This window comes from Haemaphysalis longicornis, unplaced genomic scaffold, assembly GCF_048455015.1.
Source record: "Haemaphysalis longicornis isolate Haplotype H1 unplaced genomic scaffold, Haemaphysalis longicornis Haplotype H1 scaffold_4, whole genome shotgun sequence".
Lineage (NCBI taxonomy): Eukaryota > Metazoa > Arthropoda > Arachnida > Ixodida > Ixodidae > Haemaphysalis > Haemaphysalis longicornis.
Window position 1 is genome coordinate 108,205,713 of NW_027526361.1, and position 23,455 is coordinate 108,229,167.

Genomic DNA, 23,455 nt, shown 5'->3' on the forward strand with positions numbered 1-23,455 from the left:
CTCCTGTCTGCGCACATGGACTGCGGGACGTGATCAAGGAAGAGCTGGCGTGTATGACCAACATTCCCCAACCATGTCAGACTGCGCCACTACACATTCCCACGTATTCAGAAGCTGCGTCCCGACCACCCATTCCCGTGGAGCACATCGTGCACCCGACTGCGTCCGCCCACTTGACCGCCCTCTCTGCGCCATCGATGCCGGCACCTTACTCGTCAACGTGGCGACCGATGCGTGCTCCAGGCGACCGGCCTGTGTGCTTCTACTGCGGCATCAGAGGACACATTTCCCGTTTTTGCCGCAGACGCCAGCTAGATGAGCGACGAGGCTATGCCCCCTTTGAACGAGACAACCGCTTCAGCTACGCCCCCCGTCAGCGTGGGTACTCGCCCCCTCCAGCCCGCTCGTCTCCCTCTCCTGACGCCATGGACTATCCCCGCGATTCTCGCCCCGTTCGACGTCGTTCCCCTTCGCCATTCCGTCGGGCCTTGTCACCACTTCGACCTGTTACCAATGCCCCCAACCGACAACAGGAAAACTAGATGCTGCAGTTTTTGGAGGGAAAACTGCATCACTTGGACCGACCACAATTCCTCCTGAACTACCGGCTAATATGCTGTCTGTTGTTGTCGAAGGTATTCAAGTAGAAGCATTAGTTGACACTGGGGCTACAATTTCCGTGATTTGTGCTAATCTGTGTTCGCGTCTCAGAAAAGTCAAGACTCCTTATTCCGGTCCTTGTTTACGTGGTGCCAATGACAATGACATCCAGCCCAGTGCTTATTGTACCGTGCGTGTCTCGATAGGAGGAATTCGCCATTCTATTCAGTGTGCAGTTATTTCCCCGTGTGCCCATGACCTCATTCTCGGATGGGACTTTCTTGCCTCTGCCTCTGCCGTTATCTCCTGTCGTCGCCCGGCCATCCGTATTGCTGACACACAATATCTCAGTTGTCCAGACGTGCCATACCCCACCCTGAAGTTGAATTCCGATCACGTTTTGGAAGCAGGTTGTGAAGGCATTCTATCCGTTTCTTCGGATGCATTTGCCGACGGTGATGTTTTGGCGGTACCGTCCACTCGATTTCTGCCACAAGGAATTGCCATCGCACCATGCCTCCTTCGGTTTGTGAGTGGGTCTACAGTCCTGGCTGCTTTCAACACCACAAATGAACCCATTCTGTTGTCTGAAGGAACTACCATAGCTTCGGTGGCTGATAGCAGTCCTGCTTCAGTGGTTTCCAGTGGCACGTCCCCTTCAATTAGCACACTGATGGCTGTGCCAGCGGATATGTCAGATCTTACTGCCACGCTCAGTCCCGACCTTACACCTACTCAGGCCAAGCTACTAATCGATGTTTTGGCCAAGCACCGCGATTCATTTGATGTTCATTCACCTGGTCTAACACAGACTACTGCAACAGAGCACCGAATTGAAACGGACGGGTCAGCCGTGATTCGACGCAGACCATACCGCGTCTCCTCGTCTGAGCGCAAGATAATTCAAGATAATGTTGCCGATATGCTCAAACGGAAGGTTATTCGGCCATCCACGAGCTCATGGTCTTCTCCTGTTGTTCTGGTTGAGAAAAAGGATGGATCTGTACGGTTCTGCGTAGATTACCGGGCGCTCAATAAAATCACTCGAAAGGACGTCTATCCTATGCCCCGCATAGACGATGCCTTAGACTGCTTGCAAGGGGCCGAATACTTCTCAAGCCTCGACCTTCGCTCCGGGTACTGGCAGATACCCATGCACGAAGCCGACAAGGAGAAGACGGCATTTGCCACCCCAGACGGCTTGTACGAATTTAACGTCATGCCGTTTGGCCTGTGCAACGCTCCGGCTACCTTCGAACGACTCATGGACACGGTCCTTCGTGGCCTCAAATGGCAGACGTGTCTGTGTTATTTGGACGATGTTGTGATATTTTCGACCACATTTTCGCAGCATCTGCAGCGCCTTGACGAAGTCCTGACCTGCCTGTCTAACGCCGGACTGCAATTGAATACGAAGAAGTGCCGTTTTGCAAGCAAGAGCATTAAAGTTTTGGGGCATGTCGTTTCCAAAGAGGGAATACGTCCGGACCCAGACAAGACAGCCGCGGTTGTAAACTTTCCTCGGCCTCTCCAACTCAAAGATCTGCGGAGCTTCCTTGGCCTGGCGTCATACTTTCGCCGTTTTATTCGCAACTTTGCGACCCTCGCTTCCCCTTTGAACCAGCTGTTACGTGCCAACGTGCCCTTCATCTGGTCAGACGATTGCCAGAAAGCATTTCAAGCCCTTAAGGACGCCCTTACAGATGATCCCGTCCTGTGTCATTTTGACGATACAGCGCCTACCATCCTGCATACTGATGCCAGCGGGTGCGGCATTGGCTCCGTTCTTCTTCAGCGTGACACTCGATCCAGAGAAAGGGTGGTAGCATATGCTAGTCGCTCACTGACACCCGCTGAGCAAAACTACACTATCACTGAACAAGAATGCCTAGCTGTTGTATGGTCCATTCAGAAGTTTCGCCCATACTTATACGGCCGTCATTTCACCATCGTCACAGATCATCATGCCCTCTGTTGGCTCTCAACTATGAAAAATTTATCTGGGCGCCTAGGCCGTTGGGTCTTGCGTTTACAGCAGTTCGACTTTACGGTCGTGTTCAAGTCCGGTAAAAAGCATTTAGATGCTGACGCCCTGTCGCGATGCCCACTATCTACTTCGTCGTCTGCTACCATCACCGAACCACGCCAACCACGTTTACCTCTGGCGCCTATCAACCATACTTCGGTGGATGCGTTAACTGACCTGCCATCGACTCAGCGGGCAGATGCGTATTGTCGGACTCTCATCGACCGCCTGAATGGATCTGCCCGACCACCGAATAGCCGGCTGCGACGCCAGCTTAACAACTTCCGGCTGATTGATGGAGTACTTTGCCACATGAATCGCCATGCTACAGGCCACAAATGGGTGCCAGTAATTCCTCGTGAGCTTCGTCTTGGCGTGCTTAAAGCACTTCATGATGATGCGACGGCTGGACATCTTGGCTTTGAAAAGACATACGACCGCGTCCGGAGTCGGTTTTTTTGGCCAGGCTTATCCACAAGTGTTGCAAAGTATGTCGCATCGTGCGTCCCGTGCCAACACCGCAAGCGATCTACGTCCCCTCCCGCTGGATTGTTGCACCCGGTTCCCTGCCCAACTGTTCCTTTTGAAACCGTGGGCATAGACCTGTATGGGCCCTTACCTCCTACATCTAATGGCTGCCGCTGGATCGTAACTGCGGTGGACCACTTGACTCGATACGCGGAGACTGCTCCCCTCCCGTCTGCCTGTGCTCACGAAGTTGCCGACTTCACCTTACGCAATATCATCTTGCGACATGGAGCCCCTCGGGTCCTGCTGAGTGACCGCGGCAAGACATTTCTTTCTCAGGTCCTTGCCGAAGTCCTTCGTGCTGCCAACACCATTCACAAAACTTGCTCTAGTTATCATCCCCAAACAAATGGCCTTACCGAACGTTTTCACCGCACTTTATCCGATATGCTGTCTATGTACATAAGCCCCGACCACCGAAACTGGGATATCATCCTACCCTTTGTTACGTTTGCTTACAATTCAGCGGTTCAACGCACGACGGGTTACTCCCCCTTCTTCCTTGTTTATGGCCGCCAACCCTCTTTTGCACTGGACACCGCCTTTTTCTCTGCTCCGGTCTCTGCCACTTCACCATTTCATGAACAGTTCGCCACGCGGATCGCTCACTGTCGACGGATGGCACGACTTCACACGGATTCGAGTCAGCAAGAACGGAAGGCAAGATACGACGCATCACATCGTTCTGTTGAGTTCTGCAAAGGGGATGAGGTGCTACTTTGGACTCCGATTCGCACATCAGGCCTTTGTGAAAAGTTTCTTCACAGGTACCTCGGTCCCTATGTCGTCGTCGAACAAGTTTCTCCAGTCAATTATCGCGTTTCTCCAGTGGATATTCCAACGGACCGTCGCTGCCGTGGAACAGAAATCGTGCATGTCTCCCGCTTGAAGCGTTTTAACCGTCGCCAATCGTAACCGCCGGCGGCCAGGCGGCCGCCTTCAGCCGAGGGGGGAAAATGTGTGAGCATTCGCGGCGTTACATTAATGGGATACGCAGTGCAAGCGATACCGCCACTATCATGGCCAGTGTGAGCACTGAGGGATACGCTTCCCTATCCCTTGAACTGACGCCCCATCGCCATTACCATCTGTAAATAATCATCAGCATCATCGTCGGTCTCGCGCTTCCCGGTTCGTTCGCTCCGAGGAGGACAATAAACGTCGTCTCCGAGACCTCGTCCCTCACTCTCTCAATAATAATAATAATAATAATAATCAATCAATCAACCTTTATTTTCGGTGCCCAGGAACAACCCTAGGGTCTTGGTACTGGTACACCATACAAAAAAAAAAACACTACAATTAAGACAAGACAACATACACAAACTATATGTATGACATAAACAATAAAGTAAAAATAGTTACAGAAATCTTAGAAAGCAAAAAAGGAAAAAAAAAAGAACAGACAGTCAAAAAAGAAAAGGCAGGCTTAGTGTTGCAAGCCATGCCACTCGGCCAGCGAAACGTTCAGTAGATGTGAAAAATAGGAACTATACAAGCAAATATTGAATCAACATGACATAGAGTATACGTATATAGCCAAGGTTTTCTAACAACATATTAGGAAGTTCCAAAAAAAAAAGGGGGAAAAGCTTCAGCATTACCAACACTGACACTAAAAACGTACAAATATTCAAGCAACACAAAACAAGAAAAAGTGAAAAGCAAGCAAGAACAGTTTGCACATAATGCATAGGGTACATAAATTTGGAATGACATAAAGGACTTAAGCTACAACAGTTTTCAACTCATTAGAGAACAAAGTAAAGGAGCTCTGGAATATATCAAGCCGAACGGAATATTCATTATATGCACATTGTATTCGGCAGATGGACGAGCGTCGGCTATTTAAAGCAACTGGTCTGAAAGCTGGAAATTTTCTGAAAAGTTTATTTGGCAAATTGACATTGATAAGTGTAGCCAAATCGTCACACAAAATATTACCATGAAGAAGTTTATAGAGAAAGATAATATCAGCTCGCATTCGTCGACACCGAAGGGAAGGAATGCTTTTCAGAAGAGACATGATGCCGTTTGCGTCGTCTTGCACATGACGGAAGCGGTGCTTAAAGATAGAAAGGAACTTATTTTGAACCCTTTCGATACGGTCACTATTGGACTTGCAAGTTCCATTCCAGACAACAGACCCGTATTCAAGAAGAGGTAAGCAGAGAGCCGAATACAGCCGAATAATCAATCAATCAATCAATCAATCAATCATGTTTATTTACGTGCCCAGGAACAGCCAGAGGCCTGAGTGCTGGCGCACGGGTAGTTTCATGAAAACAAAATACAAGAAACATATAGCAAGAAACAAACAAGCGACAAGACACACAAATTGAAGTAGTGAAAATGACAAATACAGCACAGGCGGAGCCTGGGTACAGGTGAAAAATAATAAAACAAGATGCCTATGTTGCTCTGCCTGTCGTAAAGGCCACACGACAGGCAGAGCAACAAAGTTTGACAGTAATACAACAAAAACAACGGAGTGTAGAGACAAATGATAATATGAACAAATGACAGTAAACAGTTTCAAAAGTAGGCAACTATCAGTTGGATAGACACAACCGCAGAGAAACCAAATTCCAGAAAAAAAAGAGCGACAGACATATCATAGGTGTTTAACATACTGTATTCAACAGCGCTGTACGGTAAATTGTAAAGGATTTCTGAAAGATGTCAAGGCGTTCAAAGAAGTGGTTGTAACAATTCTGTATTCTGCGCACAGGAGAATGATTGGAGTTGCGCGCAGCGGTCAAGAACGGGCGATGCGACCTGGTGGGCTTTTGTGGTACACTAAAATCTAAACAGTTAAGCAGGTCTGCGCAAGAAAGGTCGCCATGAACAATTTTGTGAAGAAATGTAAGGTCTGCACGCATACGTCTGCAGTTCAAGGAAGGGATGGAAGGGACTATGGGTAAGTCAGAATCAGGATGAAAACTCTGATTGTGATGACGGTGCTTCAATATGGATAAAAACTTCTTCTGCACACGTTCTATTAATTCACTACTAGATTTGGAGATGCCGTTCCAGGCAACAGAAGCATATTCTAACGGTGGTATACATATTGCATTGTATAGCATTAGAAATGGATCTGGAGAAGAGAATTCCTTTGTAATCCGACACACATTTCCAAGGCTTCGGAGTGCTCGCCGGGTGATGAGCCTAATATGAGGAGAAAAAGAGAGGGTACTGTCGAAAAGCACCCCTAGGTCCCTAATCTCATCAACCCTTTGCAGAGGAGCTCCCTGAATACTGTAGGAAAACAGCAGACGGTGGGTTTTCCGGCTGTAGGTGACAACCTTTGTTTTAGTGGGGTTTAAAATTAGGCAGTTTTTCCTGCACCAGACCGATAATTCCGACACATCCCTCTGCAAGGCACAGCAGTCCTGAACACCGCTAATGTGCCTAAATAGTTTGACATCATCAGCATAGAGAAGAAAAGAAGAGTTTGTTAACACTGTTGAAACATCATTGATAAAGACAGAAAACAATAATGGACCCAGCACGGAACCCTGGGGTACACCACTTGTTGCAGGGTAAACACTAGACTTTTTGTAGTTAACATCTACATAAAAGGACCGGTCAAGGAGATAGTTGGACAACAAGGCTACAAGGCTTGCGTCTACACCGGACTTAGCAAGCTTGTTAATTAATAACTGATGGTTCACCACATCAAACGCCTTACTGAGGTCAAAATAAATAACGTCCAACTGGCCGTTTTCACAAACTGCAGCCGAAGCCTGTGTCATAAAGCTTGCAAGATTTGTGACCGTCGATCGACCAGAGAAAAAGCCGTGCTGATTTGGTATCACAACGTTCTTGACGCAGGCAGCAAGAACTTTGTGCAGAGCTGACTCAAAGAGTTTTGAGGCGACACAAAGGAGTGAGATCGGGCGATAGTTAGAAACGGCTGACTTATCACCAGACTTAAATATTGGAAAAATTCGAGCGATCTTCCATGCACAAGGAAATTTACCTAAAAGTAAGCAGTTATTATAAATGGAAGTTAAGACAGGCACAAAAATGTTGCCGTAAGCCTTCATGAGGGCTGCTGGAATTCCATCTGCACCACAGGAAAATGATGGTTTCATCCGTTGAAGGCTATCATTGACAATTTTTTCATCGAACCTAAGTGTGTTAAAATTAGAGTTATTAAACGATAGGCGTTCGTCGTTGCCATCTGGCAGTTGAAAGACAGAATGAAAGTACTGAGCAAAACTGGTGGCAACATCCTCAACCTCTTCACCATCGGAATTAAGCAGGCTAACGTGTTCTTTAGACGCCTTAGAACGGCCGCGTACATACCTCCAGAATTCAGCCGGTTTCTGAGACGCAGCAGCCTCTAACGATTCTATATAGAGCTGGTGGTCACGCCGGTAGAGGATTTTACAAAGTGAGCGATACCGACTAAACTCCGCTTTCCACTTGTCAAGCCCAGAACGCTTGGCCTTTTTGTGGGCGCTATCCTTAAGTTTAAGCGAACTTCGAAGTTCTTTAGAAAACCAGTGGGGAAATTTGGAAGGAACAGGCTTATAAGAAGGGATATACTTTTCCATGCCCCTTCTGACGATTTCAGTGAAACGTCGAACCTGTTCGTCAACATCATTGACATCCAAAACACTAGACCATTCAGCAGATGAATAAAAGTGATACAGCCCAGCATAATCTCCATGCTTGAAAGCATATCGCGGGACTGCACAATTGTCAACACCGCCAGAGCGACGCTGGGTCGTGACCGAGACAGAGACAATAAGAGGGGGGTGAAACTTGTAATAATAATAATAATATAATTGTCGTTGTGATAATGATAAAGGTGATGATTTCATTGGTGCAGTCTGGAGGACTACCTAACAGCGCATGTGTACAACAGTCCAGCACATGCCAAGGTTATACAGTAAACGCTCGTTAATTCGAACTCGAAGGGGACCATAAAATTGTTCGAATTAAACGGAGTTCGCATTAGCGGGTGGGCCCTAGAATGAATAGACATCGCGCCACACTGCGCGGGCAGAACACAAAGAAGCCACCTCTGAACTCGTTATCGCGAATTGGGCGCTACTACACATTTGTGGGGCCCAGACCAGCGTCCGCGGCACAAAGAAAACCTGAAACTGCTTGCGCCGGAGCACTGGGACGGCGGCGGGGCGCCCGGTGCGGAAGCGAAATAAGCTGTCGCAGCAGCGTAGCGCGCACTCTATGCTGTTGTTTTTAAATGCAGAGCATTTCTTTAACTCGCATGTAGCGTCCGCCGTCCGTCCGCAACAGCTCAGCGCGCAGGTGCGCCCTCTCCCCCACTCCTCCTCTCCCGAATCACGCTACCCTCCTCGCTCTCAACAACAGGTCCGCACCCCTCCCCCTACACTATATATATAAAAAAGAATAGTTATGGGCGCCTGGTTTCGATCCCACGACCCTGTGGGCGAAACGCGAGGTACACGGTGCTCTTCCCACTGCGCCACAAAAGCGGCACAGAATCAAAGGGTAAGAACGTGCCTTATATCCTTGACTCATTCAAACTACGTCAAGAAGCTGCTGATACACACCAGCAGTTGCATCGACCTCGTCTTCACCAGTTGCTGCAACGCACGACCACTGCTTAAAGACCCCTTAAGAGTACACTCTAGCGACCACGAAGCCGTCGTTCTGACCGTCAAATACAACGGCAACAGCAACAAATAAATAAATAACGACTTACAACAACCTACTCCTTGGCTTCACTTCTTGCGTCAGAAAAAAAAAGAAAAATTGGGCCCATCTCTCCACGAGCGGGGACTCGAGTCGCAAAATCACGAAAGTAATAATCAATATATGAAAGAAATAATAATTAATAGTAATAAGCAATAATAGTTAACACATTCACTACCACCCCACCACCACCCCGCAAACATTAACGTTAACGCAATACACCCACCCCCTACGCGACGCATTTACTCGAGTCGCCCCTCGTGGGGAGATGGGCCCAATTTTTTAAAGACGATAGTCTTTCTTGGGCTACTTACCCGCCGTGGTGGCTCAGTGGCTAAGGCGTTGCGCTCCTGAGCACGACGTCGCGGGTTCGATTCCCGGCCGCGGCGGCCGCTTTTCTGATGGAGACGAAAAGCAAAAACGCCCGTGTGTTCGAGATTTCGGCGCACGTTAAAGATCCCCAGGTGATCAAAATTAATCCGGAGACCTCCACTACGGCGCGCCTCATCGCCTACGTTGCGTCGGCGCGTTAAACACCACAATCAATCAATTTCTTGGGCTACTTAAACCCAGAAATTTTGGTCTGTCTGTATGTCTGTCTGTCTGTCCGTCCGTCTGTGTATGACTCGATTCAGCCACCCGGCCAAAGAAATAAACACCTTAGTGTGTGTATTCCTGTTACGCCTATGAAACATCCCCCTCGCGAGGGGCACGATCAAATGCAGAGCATTTCCGCGGGGTGCGCGCCTGCAAGTCGTATGGATTACGTATTGGTTGTTGTTGTTGTTGTAATTGTTGTCTTCCAGCGTAGACATTGTCGATGAAGTCGATGGTGAAACGTGCCGTGAACCCCCTGCCGCGGCTATGACGCAACGTGGAGCGGCTATGACGCAACACAATCCAACACAATCCACTTTAATCCAATCCAAATCCAAACCAATCCAAGCCAAGCCAATCCAAGCCAATCCAATCGAATCCAATCCAATGCCCCTCGCGAGAGAGTGTTATAGCACCGAAATCGCGCCACCACACGAACGCGTGATGTTGACGTCACGATCACGCGACAGATGTTAGCGACCGGAGAGCGCACGAACGACATATGTCGTTTAAGCGCGAACCGACTGCGTCGAGAGAGCGCGATGCGAGCGCCCCCACCTGTTCTTCCGCGCGAACCGAACGCGGCGAGAGAGGGTGTTGCGACCGCAGAGAAGGTGAGGAGGACGCGGGGGAGAGGGCGCACCTGTGGCCGACGGTTGAATGAGTCAAGGATATAAGGCGCGTTCGTAACCTTCTACTCTGTGTCGGCTTTGTGGCGCAGTGGTTAGAGCGACGTGCACCTTGCGTTCCGCCCGCAGAGTCGTGGGATCGAAACCTGGCGCCGGTAAGTATTATTTCTTTATATAGTGTAGGGGGAGCTATGCGGACTACGAGCGATGCGGACTACGGACGCCAACGCGGGTGACATCGTGAGTTACTAAAATGCTCTGCATTTAAAATAGATATTTCGCAATAGTCTTATATACTTACAGCCAAATGTAAACGTCTAAGCCCGGTTTATATGTTCATAATTGTCAACTTCGTTGAACAAGAACAAGACATCACGCAAATATAAGACAGGAAATTAATACACAAGGGATATTTACAGAGTTACTTTATTTAAAATATAAATAAACATCCCCCTCGCGAGGGGCACGATCAAATGCAGAGCATTTCCGCGGGGGCGCGCCTGCAGGTCGTATGGATTCCTTTTTATTTGTTGTAATTGTTGTCTTCCAGCGTAGACATTGCCGATGAAGTCGCTGGTGAAACGTGAAACGTGCCGTGAACCCCCTGCCGCGGCTATGACGCAACGTGGAGCGGCTATGACGCAACGTGGCGCGGCTATGACGCAACACAATCCACTTTAATCCAATCCAATCGAAATCCAAACCAATCCAATCCAAGCCAAGCCAAGCCAATCGAATCCAATCCAATGCCCCTCGCGAGAGAGTGTTATAGCGCCAAAATCGCGCCACCACACGCCACCGACCGCGGTGAGAGAGCGCGATGCGAGCGCCCCCACCTGTTCTTGCGCGCGAACCGACTGTTGATCAGCGCGAACCCAACGCGGCGAGAGAGGGTGTTGCCCACGTCCCTACCTGTTGTGCGCCCGAACCGAACGCGGCGAGAGAGGGCGTTGCGAGCGGAGAGAAGGCGAGGAGGACGCGGGGGAGAGGGCGCACCTGTGGCCGACGGTTGAATGAGTCAAGGATATAAGGCGTGTTCGTAACCTTCCATTCTGTGTCGGCTTTGTGGTGCAGTGGGTAGAGTACCATGTACCTTGCGTTCCGCCCGCAGAGTCGTTGTTTCGAAACCTGGCGCGGGTAAGTATTCTTTTTTAAATGCAGAGCATTTCAGTAACTCACGATGTCATCCGCGTTGGCGTCCGTAGTCCGCATCGCTCCCCCTACACTATATAAAAAAAGAATACTTACCGGCGCCAGGTTTTGAACCAACGACTCTGCGGGCGGAACGCAAGGTACATGGTGCTCCACCCACTGCACCACAAAGCCGACACAGAATGGAAGGTTACGAACACGCCTTATATCCTTGACTCATTCAACCGTCGGCCACAGGTGCGCCCTCTCCCCCGCGTCCTCCTCGCCTTCTCTCCGCTCGCAACGCCCTCTCTCGCCGCGTTCGGTTCGGGCGCACAACAGGTGGGGACGTGCGCAACACCCTCTCTCGCCGCGTTGGGTTCGCGCTGATCAACAGACGGTTCGCGCGCAAGAACAGGTGGGGGCGCTCGCATCGCGCTCTCTCGCCGCGGTCGGTTCGCGCTTAAACCACATATGTCGTTCGCGCGTGCTCCGGTCGCTAACATCTGTGGCGTGATCGTGACGTCAACATCACGCGTTCGTGTGGGGGCGCGATTTTGGCGCTATAACACTCTCTCGCGAGGGGCATTGGATTGGATTCGATTGGCTTGGCTTGGCTTGGATTGGATCGGTTTGGATTTCGATTGGATTGGATTAAAGTGGATTGTGTTGGATTGTGTTGCGTCAGAGCCGCGCCACGTTGCGTCATAGCCGCTCCACGTTGCGTCATAGCCGCGGCAGGGGGTTCACGGCACGTTTCACGTTTCACCAGCGACTTCATCGGCAATGTCTACGCTGGAAGACAACAATTACAACAACCAATACGTAATCCATACGACTTGCAGGCGCGCCCCCCGCGGAAATGCTCTGCATTTGATCGTGCCCCTCGCGAGGGGGATGTTTATTTATATTTTAAATAAAGTAACTCTGTAAATATCCCTTGTGTATTAATTTCCTGTCTTATATTTGCGTGATGTCTTGTTCTTGTTCAACGAAGTTGACAATTATGAACATATAAACCGGACTTAGACGTTTACATTTGGCTGTAAGTATATAAGACTATTGCGAAATATCTATTTTTCTTTGGCCGGGTAGCTGAATCGAGTCATACACAGACAGACGGACAGACAGACAGACATACAGACAGACCAAAATTTCTGGGTTTAAGTAGCCCAAGAAATTGATTGATTGTGGTGTTTAACGCGCCGACGCAACGTAGGCGATGAGGCGCGCCGTAGTGGAGGGCTCCGGATTAATTTTGATCACCTGGGGATCTTTAACGTGCGCCGAAATCTCGAACACACGGGCGTTTTTGCTTTTCGCCTCCATCAGAAAAGCGGCCGCCGCGGCCGCCGCGACCTCGTGCTCAGCAGCGCAGCGCCTTAGCCACTGAGCCATCACGGCGGGTAAGTAGCCCAAGAAAGACTATCGTCTTTAAAAAATTGGGCCCATCTCCCCACGAGGGGCGACTCGAGTAAATGCGTCGCGTAGGGGGTGGGTGTATTGCGTTAACGTTAGTGTTTGCGGGGTGGTGGTGGGGTGGTAGTGAATGTGTTAACTATTATTGCTTATTTTTATTAATTATTATTATTTCTTTCATATATTAATTATTACTTTCGTGATTTTGCGACTCGTGTCCCCGCTCGTGGAGAGATGGGCCCAATTTTTCTTTTTTTTTCTGACGCAAGAAGTGAAGCCAAGAAGTAGGTTGTTGTAAGTCGTTATTTATTTATTTATATAGTGTAGGGGGAGCGATGCGGACTACGGACGCCAACGCGGGTGACATCGTGACTTACTGAAATGCTCTGCATTTAAAAACAATTGTACACGGCGCTCCCGCTGGATGACGCCACCGAGCCAACCGAGCAGGCAAGCGGAAGCCGCGGAAGCCGCGCAAGCGCACCGCCGCCGCAGAGAGCAAAAAGAGCGCTCGCCGATGGGTCGCGCGAGCCATGTGTCAGTTCAACCTCCGCTCTCAATAATAGATAACAGTTCAGAAGTGGGTAATCGCAACGTTCGAACGTGAGAAGCCGCCCCTGCAGTTACGATGGGGCCTGTGACTCGAAGCGCAGCATCTTCAGCGACAACGAACGAAATGGCGCGAACCAGGCCAGCGGTGACGACGGGGCGCGCAGCGACACGAGATCCGGAAAACGAAGTCCCGAGTGACTCCACGACACCACAGCCGGCGATGGACATGGCAGCGGTCATCCAAGCAGCTGTACAGGCAGCCGTGAGGGAAGCTATACATAGCTTGCACATGACGTCACGCTCGAGCGCTCGCGCGGCGGTAGCCATATTGGTGCAGTGGTGCCGGCCATAGAGTTTCTCAATATAAGCTAGTGAGAAACTCTATGGTGCCGGCATTGCGGCGTGAGCAGTTCGGGGAGCGCACGTATTTGCTGCTGAGCTAGTCGCTTTTCGCGCTTTTCCTGCGGCATGCCGCTGGTAGCGAGCAAAAAACCATACCGCACGCGTGCAGGACCTTACGGGGCCTGCACGCGTGCGGTATGCGGAAAAGGTGCGGTTGTGCGACAACGAGGACCCATTCATGCTACGACCGGGCATGGACAATGCCGACGATGTGGACTTGCTTCCGGAGATAAGTTACGGCGACATCCTCAACTACCTCGTGTTTTCTGCCAACTTCTCACACTAGAAGAGATGAAGGCATTCAAGTCTACCGAAGCACATAATTACTTCACCAGCGGGTGGGTGAAGTCCCTGTCGGCTAAACAGCTACAAGACGACAAAGTGCTTCCGCTCAGAGAGGTAAGCAGCCGGGATCTTTTTTACTATTTCGTCGGTTCGGAAATCTTGCACGGAATGCTCGAAATAGAAACGGTCGCGCTAGAACAACTCTTCGCTGTTGCCGGTTACGTTTTGAGACACGATCAACGGTGACGAGCCCTCGCGCAGATATGTGGGCAAGAAAAACTTGTGCATTGCATTTTTTCTCTCGCAGGTGAACCATTCGCAAAGGTTGCGGGACCAGCCTCTGCATGTGTGGATTTTGTGCCAGAAAAGCGGGGTCGTGCTCACTGCTCATTGCACCTGTATGGCAGGAGCAGGTGGGGCCTGTTCTCATGTTGGAGCCTGCCTGTATGCAGTTGAAACAGGTGTGAAAATGAAAAACGCTACTAGCTGCACCTCAAAAACGAACATCTGGCTTCGTGCGTACGCGGAGAAGGTGGAGTTCAAGAGGCTAAAAGACATCGACTTCACTTCGTCGAGAGGGAAGAAGCGAAAACTGGACGACATCATTAACAGCAGCAGTTCAGCAGTGAACGAATCAAAAAAGCGAATGGACACCCCACCAGCAACCCAAGAGGAGCTTGGCGACCTGTACAGAGCATTTCAGAGCACAGGTGTCACACCTGCAGTATTTTCTGAGCTTCCAGAGTATTGCGAAAGCTTTCAGGAGCCTGTAAAAACACAGCCTGCCCACTTGAGGAAGCTGTATCTCGAAGAGAACTTGAAAGACAATCTCAACACGCTTTTGAAGAAGGCTGACGACTTTCTTGCCACTTTTTCCATCAGGGACGACACAGTGAAGACAGTTGAGGCTGCAACAAGGCAACAAAGTAACTCGCCAGACTGGTTCCTTTACCGCGCTGGCAGAGTGACTGCGTCAGTGATGGAAAGTGTGTGCCACACGAGTGTGCAGAGTCCTAGCTTATCACTGGTAAAATCAATTTGCTACCCTGAAAAAAATTCCCTCAGACTTCCTGCCGTCATGTGGGGCTTAGAACATGAACAAGATGCTTTCGAGGCTTACAAAGCCAAAGAAGCTTTTCCATAACTTTGAGTGCCACAGGTCTGGACTCCACCTGAGTGCTGCTTACCCGTTCATCGGCGCAACACCGGATGCCATCACCTCGTGCAGCTGCTGCGGGAGAGGTGTTGTGGAATTTAAGTGCCCATTTTTGCTAAGAGATGCTCAAGATGTCACCACCAGCATTTCATGTCTGAGTTACACTGGCGGAAAACTTCAGCTTTTGGGCAATCATGCGTACTACTACCAAATTCAGACTCAGATGACAGTGTGCCATGTTGACTTTTGCGGCTTTGTGGTGTGGGGACCAAATGTGCTGCACATCGAGAGAGTGAGACGCAATGATCAGTTTTGCAGAAACATTTTTTTCTTCCGCAAGACAGTTTTTCCGGAACGTCATTCTGCCCGAGTTGCTCAGCTGATACTACACGAGGCAAGACAGAAGTCGTGAAGAACAGCCAGCAGACTCAGTAGAGTACTACTTCTGTCGTGGACCGGACACAGGCAAGATGGTAGCTTGCGACAACGAGGCGTGCAGCTACAAGTGGTTTCATTTCTCCTGTGTCGGTCTGAAACGGGCACCAAAAGAGAAGAAATGGTTTTGTCCCGAGTGCAAATAAGACAAGGACTAATGTCAGGCTTCCACAGTTTATTCCACCACAGCTGTGCCTGCCAGTGTGAAGCAACAGACTATCTTGATGAAATTTGCTAAAAGAGCACGCTGATGTTTCTTGTGACGGGAATGTAGAACGAGCTTGCAGTCTTAAAATAAAGGACCATGTGGAGCGACAGCGACAATTGTCGCTCAAGTGTAACTAATGGATGCGGTGGGCTAATACGAGCGACGAGCTGTTGCCGACACCCCTTCATACACTGACTTCTTTATTAAGCCCTCAGTGCCATGTTTCTTTCAAAACGAACACTCTGCACATGACCGCCAGACAACATTGAACACACGTAGCATCAGAATACAAAAATGTGTTGAAACTGCATTGTACAATAATTGTATTACTGCCAACCTACAAACAACACCGAAGTAATGAATCTCAAGAAGTCACATCACGTGCAGTGGCAAGGGCAGTTGCACAAATTTGTAAATTCAAAGAGTTGTAAATGTAATGCATGACACACAGAATATGGTACGCCTGAAGCACAGCAGCGCATAAGATCCGAACAAAAAGGTAAATGATCACCTTGCCACTTTAGAGTCGTTGGCTTGTAAAAGAGCATTCTGCCGAGAATGCTGCTCTACACATTTCGAACAAAACAAACAGCAGAAACAGAACAAAAAATTCGAGCGTAACCACAGTGGCACTGTAGAAATTCCAGCTTGTGTTGTAGTGTCACAACAAAGTAGTGCAATAATAATATACAGACGAGGTTTCTACAGCTGAAAACTAACTAGTGTCCAACTAATTTTCAAATGCACAATCACGTGGGATATATCTTCCTTTCTTTGACTTGAACCATAACTTTGCTGCTGTTTGAAATCATAGTCGGTACAACATGTTCCATTGCATTCAAATTATAAGTGAAATAACTGGAGTAAAAAAAGTTTCCATTGATTATGAGGTTTAACGAGCCGACGCTACGCAGGCGATGAGGCACACCATACTGGAGATCTCCGGATTAATTTTGACCACCTGGGGATCTTTAACGTGCGCCGAAATCTCGTACACCCGGGCGTTTTCGCTTAAAAAGAATGTTTCCAATCACAGCTGACGATATAATGTCATTCGTCAACGCAAAGCACTTGCTCAATTAGCAGGCTGTTTTAGTGATGCTACTATTGAAGGGCACAGATTAGAAAGGGCACAGCAAACAGTAACAATTTTGTCAAGTGGAGTCAAATTATCTCCAGGTCGGCAAACCACATAGTCGGTGGGCAGCGTGGCCTTCAGGATTCCATACTTATTTCTGATCAGCCCGATCACCCTCTCGACATGAATCCTGACATTGGGTAGTTTCCTGGTGCTTAGCACGTCTGCTGCCTACAGTTGCTTCTTGCCCTTGGTGAACGCTGGCACGTGAAGTCTCGCACAGTAGAAGCCCACACTTTCAGACACATTGAACCCTCGGTCTGCAAGAACTACGTCACCCGGAAGTAAGTTGTCCAAAAGACCGCAGTGCTCTGTTATGTGTCTATCGCTAGCACGCCCTCCCCAGCCTTCAGAGATGAAGTTAACAATGATTTGAGGTGCAATGCCAATCACATACTTTGCCGTATTGCTGCCTTTGTACTGAGACCATGTCTCACTTCGGGGCAAGTATGATGAAGGCCTTTTTATCTCTATCTCAAAACAGTCAATGATGACAGCAACATTTTTCCCAAAAGAATCGTAGAAGGCTTGAGGCATTGTGCGTTGCAAAACACTTCTAGGCGGCCACAACATCTGAGACTTAAGGCGGCAGTAGGCAGCATGCCGCTATTTGTCGAATATGCGCGACACTGTGGCCTCTGACACGTTAAACCTAAAAGCAAAGCCAGTGATGTGCAAATGTAGCTTTAACTTCATCAAGAAAAGCAGGAACTCCTGAAACTTCAGCAAGCTGTTGTTAGCGTTATGCGACACAAACCCCGCTACAACGTTGAAAAGTGCGTAAAGGACCTGAAAATTCGCCATGCCGGTGTAGTACACAACTTTGGTGTCGCTACATTTCAGGGCATCTTCAGTCAGCTCCAGCAGCTTGTTTTCATTTCGCGCAGCGTAGAGGCGCTCCTTTAGGGATAAGCACTCCATCTCCATGGCTTCAATGTCACTCATTGTCAGGTCTGTCTGGACTGCCATCCCTGGAACAAAATTAAGTTGTTCCATGGATGATCAAGCAGCGCGAAAAATTCACTTGAGATGCGGAGAGGAGTTATTGGCGACGGGACTGGCAAATAAGCATGCGGAGATTCAACATCTGAGGTACTCCGCCGGATAAAAAAAAAAAAAACTTTCTCTCCACTTTTGACACGCTCGGTTTCAAACCACGACGACGAAAGTAGAGAACACAGGACTAGCGCTAGTCCTGTGTTATCTAATTTTGTCCCATTTTTATCGCGCTACTTAACCATGTTTTACAGTTCGAGCCAACAAGCCCACATTTACGTGTTGACGAAAAAACGCTGACCTGTTTCGTCACTGTTCTCTACCCCGACTCCGTCTTCCGCTGGCGCCGACGACGACGAAGAAACGGCAGCGGCGTCCGGATGCGTCGTCTGTGTTGTTGCCATTGCCTCGGCTCTACGCTCGGCGTCAGCTGCACGGGCCTGGTTCCGTCGTCTTTTTGCGCGAGCGTAGCGTTCGGGATCTCCCTGTTTCGCGCTGTAGCCGAGTAACAGCGTCGGGGCCCAGTCGGGGTCCGCCTCCTCCCACAGCTGTGACGGTCTGCCTACGGACGCAAGGTCATGTTTAAAAACGAGATTCTCCGTAGTGCTTCCAAGTCTCACAGATAAATAATTATCGCGCACACGCCGATGGCTTACCTTTTACAAAGTGTACACCACAAACACGTATGCCAGTCCTCTTGGTGTTGAGATCGTCCGCGCCAGCCACAGACTGCGTCGTTTCACACATAGCTCTTTCGTGTGGTCGCCCTGATGCTCGATTACCTTCGGAAGGCGAAAAAAGTTTTTGTTTGTTGATTTGGTCCAACATGTACGGTTCGAGCATCCAACAATTGCGCAGATCACCATTGCGACGCGCTGGCAGTGGACGCACGATCGCTACGGCTGACTGCACCACTGCACCGGCATGGCGTAATGGTATCCCAGGGTTCCTCGCCGTGACGTCAGTGCAAGCCATGTATAAACGGTATGGCGCTCCTTCAAACGCAACAGACGCCTGCCACGCCCGTTACGCCCGCGGCAGAGACTTCGCGTCTGGTGCCATCATTTGATCCCCTTTTATCAGGCTGCTCGTGTGGATTCGGCGAGTCGACGACTTGGCTGACATTTACGGTTGGTCGGACAACGGTTGGTCGGCAACGCACTATGCAGATTGGAAGGCCCGGCCAAGACCTGGTACGATTGCCTGTCATCAGTGGACAAAACGTGGGTGCAGTGGAAAGGCGAACTAAAGCGTGCATTTCCGTCGACATCAGGAATGCAACGCCTCCACCTTGAAATGGAAGCCCGTTGTCGCAAGCGAGGTGAGCCCATCGAATCTTACTACTACGACAAGCTCGCCAAGGCTCGCCGGTGTAATACCAGTGACAAAGACTGTGTCGAGTACATCATCACCGGCCTGAACGATCCAGACACAATTCGAGCAGTGAGCGTTCGCACGCTCGATACTCTCGAAGAATTGCTTCACTGTCTCAAGCGTCTAGAAGATCGTCTAGGAAACGTAGTTTCGTCGGCTTCCCGGCAAAACGCCAAGCATTTCACCGACTATCAAAAGGGGCTCTTCGAAGCGACCGATCACCTTACTAAGGCAGCCGGAGCCAACATGGCCGACGATCGCCGAGACTCCCTCTCACGCAGACAAAGGAAAAAGCCTCTCTCCAACGAGAAAGGGAAACCGCTGTGCTTCAACTGCAACCATGACTGCAACGAATACGGCCACTTGTCTCTCCATTGCCCCTCTCCCAGCGGAAATCGCGATGCGGCGCTTGCGGACGAGTGGGCCACGAAACGAGAGACTGCAGAGCGAAGAAGGAACGAGAGCCGCGCGTCGCTCAAAACGTTGTGAAATCCGGCTTCCGCGCTACCGAAGCAGTGCACGAGAAATATTTCATGCCAGCGAAACTGAGCGGACATGAAATACGTGCCTACGTCGACTTGGGGCGCCAGTGCGTAACTCTACGCAAGGAAGATGCAGAACGGCTGGAAATCTCCTACACGAAACTCAAAGAACCGCTCTGTATTGGAGTGTATGGATCGGGATGTGTGACGCCTTGCGGCGAAGCAAGTGCTACCATCACGGTCGACCAAGCGACAGCCGACGTTCATCTGTACGTGGTACCAAGCAGCTCGCAGTCTATACCACTATTTGTTGGGCAGCCATTCACGGAACAGCCTCACGTAACGATTGTAAGGCGGCGACAGACAGTCAGGATTTTTTAGGAGCGCGAAAACGTCCACGAAACCGACGACACGCTGCGTTCTATTGAGATCCCCGATCTGCCCCAACGTTCAGTCTGCCTGTGGGCCAAGGAGTCAACCGTTGTTCCGCCGAAGTATGTGGGATTCGTCAAGCTCTACGCCACGGGTCGCATTCCCAGCACAGATGTGTTTGTCGACGCACAATTCAGGTGTCAGGAAAGACGTGAGCACTGCATACCACGCTGCGTCGTAACTGTCGACAAGGCGTACGAGACACGCCTACCCATTATGAACATGCCAAGCCATGACTTGGACATTAAGGAACACGAGCGGGTAGCACGAGCGGAAATCTGCTATCCAGATGATATGCCGGAGCGAGAAATAAAGATCCACGTCACTCAGCGACAGCCGATGCCACGCGAAGAGATAAAAACTGGACCTGCGGTCACTCCGCACCAGCGAAAAATGCTGGAATGCCTTATCGACGAGTATCGTGATTGCTTCGCATGCAACATTTCGGAGATCGGGCAGACCAGTGCAGCGGAAATTAAGATCGAGCTGACGACAGATGAGCCAGTGAGATTCCGTCCCAACCGACTTTCCTTCAAAGAGAGGGCTCACACGAAAGAGATGATCGAAGCACTGAAGCAACCGGGAATCGTTGTCGACTCGACTTCCGACAACGCCAGCCCTATTCTCCTCGTGCGAAAGAAGACAAGAGAACTGCGGATTTGTGTCGATTACCGTGCACTTAACCGTGTGACGAAAAAGGACATTTACCTGTTGCCACCAATTGATGATCAGCTGGACCGCCTCCGCGGAAAGTGCTTCTTCACGAGTCTCGACTTGGCGTCTGGTTATTACCAGATCCCCATGGAAAAGGAGTCCAGACACAAGATAGCGTTCGTCACCCCTAACGGGCACTACGAGTTCGTCCATATGTTGTTTGGGTTGGCCAACGCCCCAGCGGTATTCCAGCGGATGATCAACGCTGTTCTGGGACCTCTGCAATACTCTGGGGCACTCGCCTACATGTATGACATCTTGCTCCCAACGACAACTGTAGAAGAGGGACTCGATCACCTGCGAAACATTTTGGAGGTTCTACGAAGAGCGGGACTGACGCTACGGTTGAGTAACTCCCACTTCTTCTGCGACCGAGTCGACTACCATGGCTACGACATTTTTGCTGAAGGGGTGGTACCAGGAACTCTCAAACTGCAGTGTGTAGCTGAATTTCCGAAACCATCGAATGGGCAAGAGGTCCGCCGATTCCTGGGACTCACAAGCTATTTCCGACGATTTGTCAAGGGGTTCGTTACTATTGCTAAGCCTATGACGAAACTGACTTCCAAGGACGAAACTTGGAAGTGGACTGCAGAACAAGACTTCGCGTTCGCCGAGCTGAAAAAGAGGTTAATCGAAAAGCCTATCTTGGCTCATTTCTCGTTCGATGCAAGAACGGAAGTTCACACAGATGCCAGCAGAGATGGGCTGGGAAGTATTCTCTTACAAGAGCAAGCTAACGGGCAGCTCTATCCCGTCGTGTACGCCAGCCGACGGACAACCGAGTGTGAGGAGAGATACCACTCCTACAAGCTGGAAACATTGGCAGTTGTGTGGGCGCTGGAGAAGTTCCGGTCCTATCTAATAGGATTGAACTTCAAAGTGGTGACTGACTGCAATGCTGTGCGGGCAACGATGAGTAAACGAACATTCCTAACTCGGATCGGCAGGTGGTGGCTTCGACTGCAAGAGTTTACCCTCGATGTTGAGTATCGAAAGGGCACGACCATCGCGCATGTCGACGCACTCAGCCGCTCACCACACGACCCTCCCGAAGAGACCGATGTCGTTGGCGGCATTCAGATCCTGGCTACGTGCGTGGAAGTAGAAGACTGCCTTGCTATCACGCAAGTTAACGATCCCAAAATAATGGCACTGAAGGAGAGGTTAGAAAAAAAACAATGCCTCACGAAAGAAGATCGGCGCGTGCAAAGCGAATATCAGTTGCACAATGGCAAGGTGTTCAAGAAGTTTCAAGACGGAGATTCACAGGAAAGGCTCCTCTGGGTCTTGCCAAGTCAGACACGTTGGAGGGTAGTGAAGGCTTGTCACGACGACGTCGGGTATTTCGCTGTGGACAAGACGCTGTCAAGGTTAAGAGAGAACTACTGGTTTCCAGGCATGAGGCGCTACGTTAAGCGATACATAGCCGCTTGCGTTGAATGCCTTTTCCACAAGACGCCCGCCGGAATAAAACCAGGCAAGGTGCATAACATCGAGAAGGTGAACAAACCATTTCATACGATCCAAATCGACCATCTCGGCCCATTTGTTCGGAGCAAGTCGGGCAACGCGTACGTAATTGTGGCTGTTGATGGCTTCACGAAGTTCGTCATGTTGTGAGCTGTTCGTAACACCTCGGCTGGACCAGTGGTGCTGTTTCTTCAGGAAATTGCTGGCGTTTTCGGGCCACCGAATGTGGTAATCACAGATAGAGGGACTGCATTCACTAGTGTGAAGTTCAGGGCAATGTGTGAAAGCTTTCGAATCACGCACGTCAAGACAGCAACTGCCACCCACGAGAAAATGGTCAAGCGGAACGGTACAACCGCATGAGAACTCCGGCGGTGGCAAGCATTACCAAAAGAGAAGACGGGCGGGATTGGGACTCGACACTGCCTCAGGTGTAGTGGGGTATTAATAACACCGTGCACCAGGCCACGAAGACTACGCCGTTTGTACCTCTGTTCAACTTCAGATCACGGAGCATTACGGGTGAATGCGTGGCGGACGCCCTTACGGAACATTTCGACAAAGAGTTGGAGGAGGAGAGGGCCGCAGCAATGGAAAACATTCGTGAGGCCCAACATAAGCAGCAAACACGTTAGAACAAGAAGCGGGCTGAACCGTCTGAGTTTCAACCGGGAGACATCGTTCTAGTTGAGCGAGAACCCACAGCGAGCGGAGAATCCCGAAAACTTAAAGTCAAATACAAGGGACCGCACGTCATAGCCGAGAAGCTTCCCAATGACCGCTACCGCATCAGAGACGTCCAACACTCCCGGAGGACACGAAGAGCATATTCCAGCGTAGCTCCCGTTGACAAGGACATCGACGAAGGACATCGAAGGATGTCCTTCGTAGGACATCCTTCGAAGGGCGAAGGACATCGACTCGGAAAGCTCAGAATCGGGCGAAGACAAGAGTTTCGACCGGGACGGTCGTTAATGCAGGATGGACAAATGTACGCGGCGCTTCCGCTGGATGACGCCACGGAGCCCACCGAGCAGGCGAGCGGAAGACGGGCCCGCGCACCGCCGCCGCTGAGAGCAAGAAGAGGGCTCCCCGATGGGTCGCGCGAGCCATGTTTCAGTTCAACCTCGGCTCTCAATAATAGATAACACTATACATGGGTGCTTGGTTTTTCGATAGCAAATGAT

General features: G+C 50.0%; 1 pseudogene across 1 annotated transcript; it reads right to left on the reverse strand.

Moving 5' to 3' along the window:
• Positions 1-16,968: 16,968 nt before the first annotated feature.
• On the reverse strand, positions 16,969-18,659 carry LOC144179917 (uncharacterized; annotated as a pseudogene). Its single transcript, XR_013324338.1, has 4 exons — positions 18,450-18,659; positions 18,095-18,355; positions 17,634-17,768; positions 16,969-16,997 (listed from the first exon to the last, which is right to left on the reverse strand). The product of XR_013324338.1 is annotated as an uncharacterized LOC144179917 (transcript).
• Positions 18,660-23,455: the final 4,796 nt, after the last annotated feature.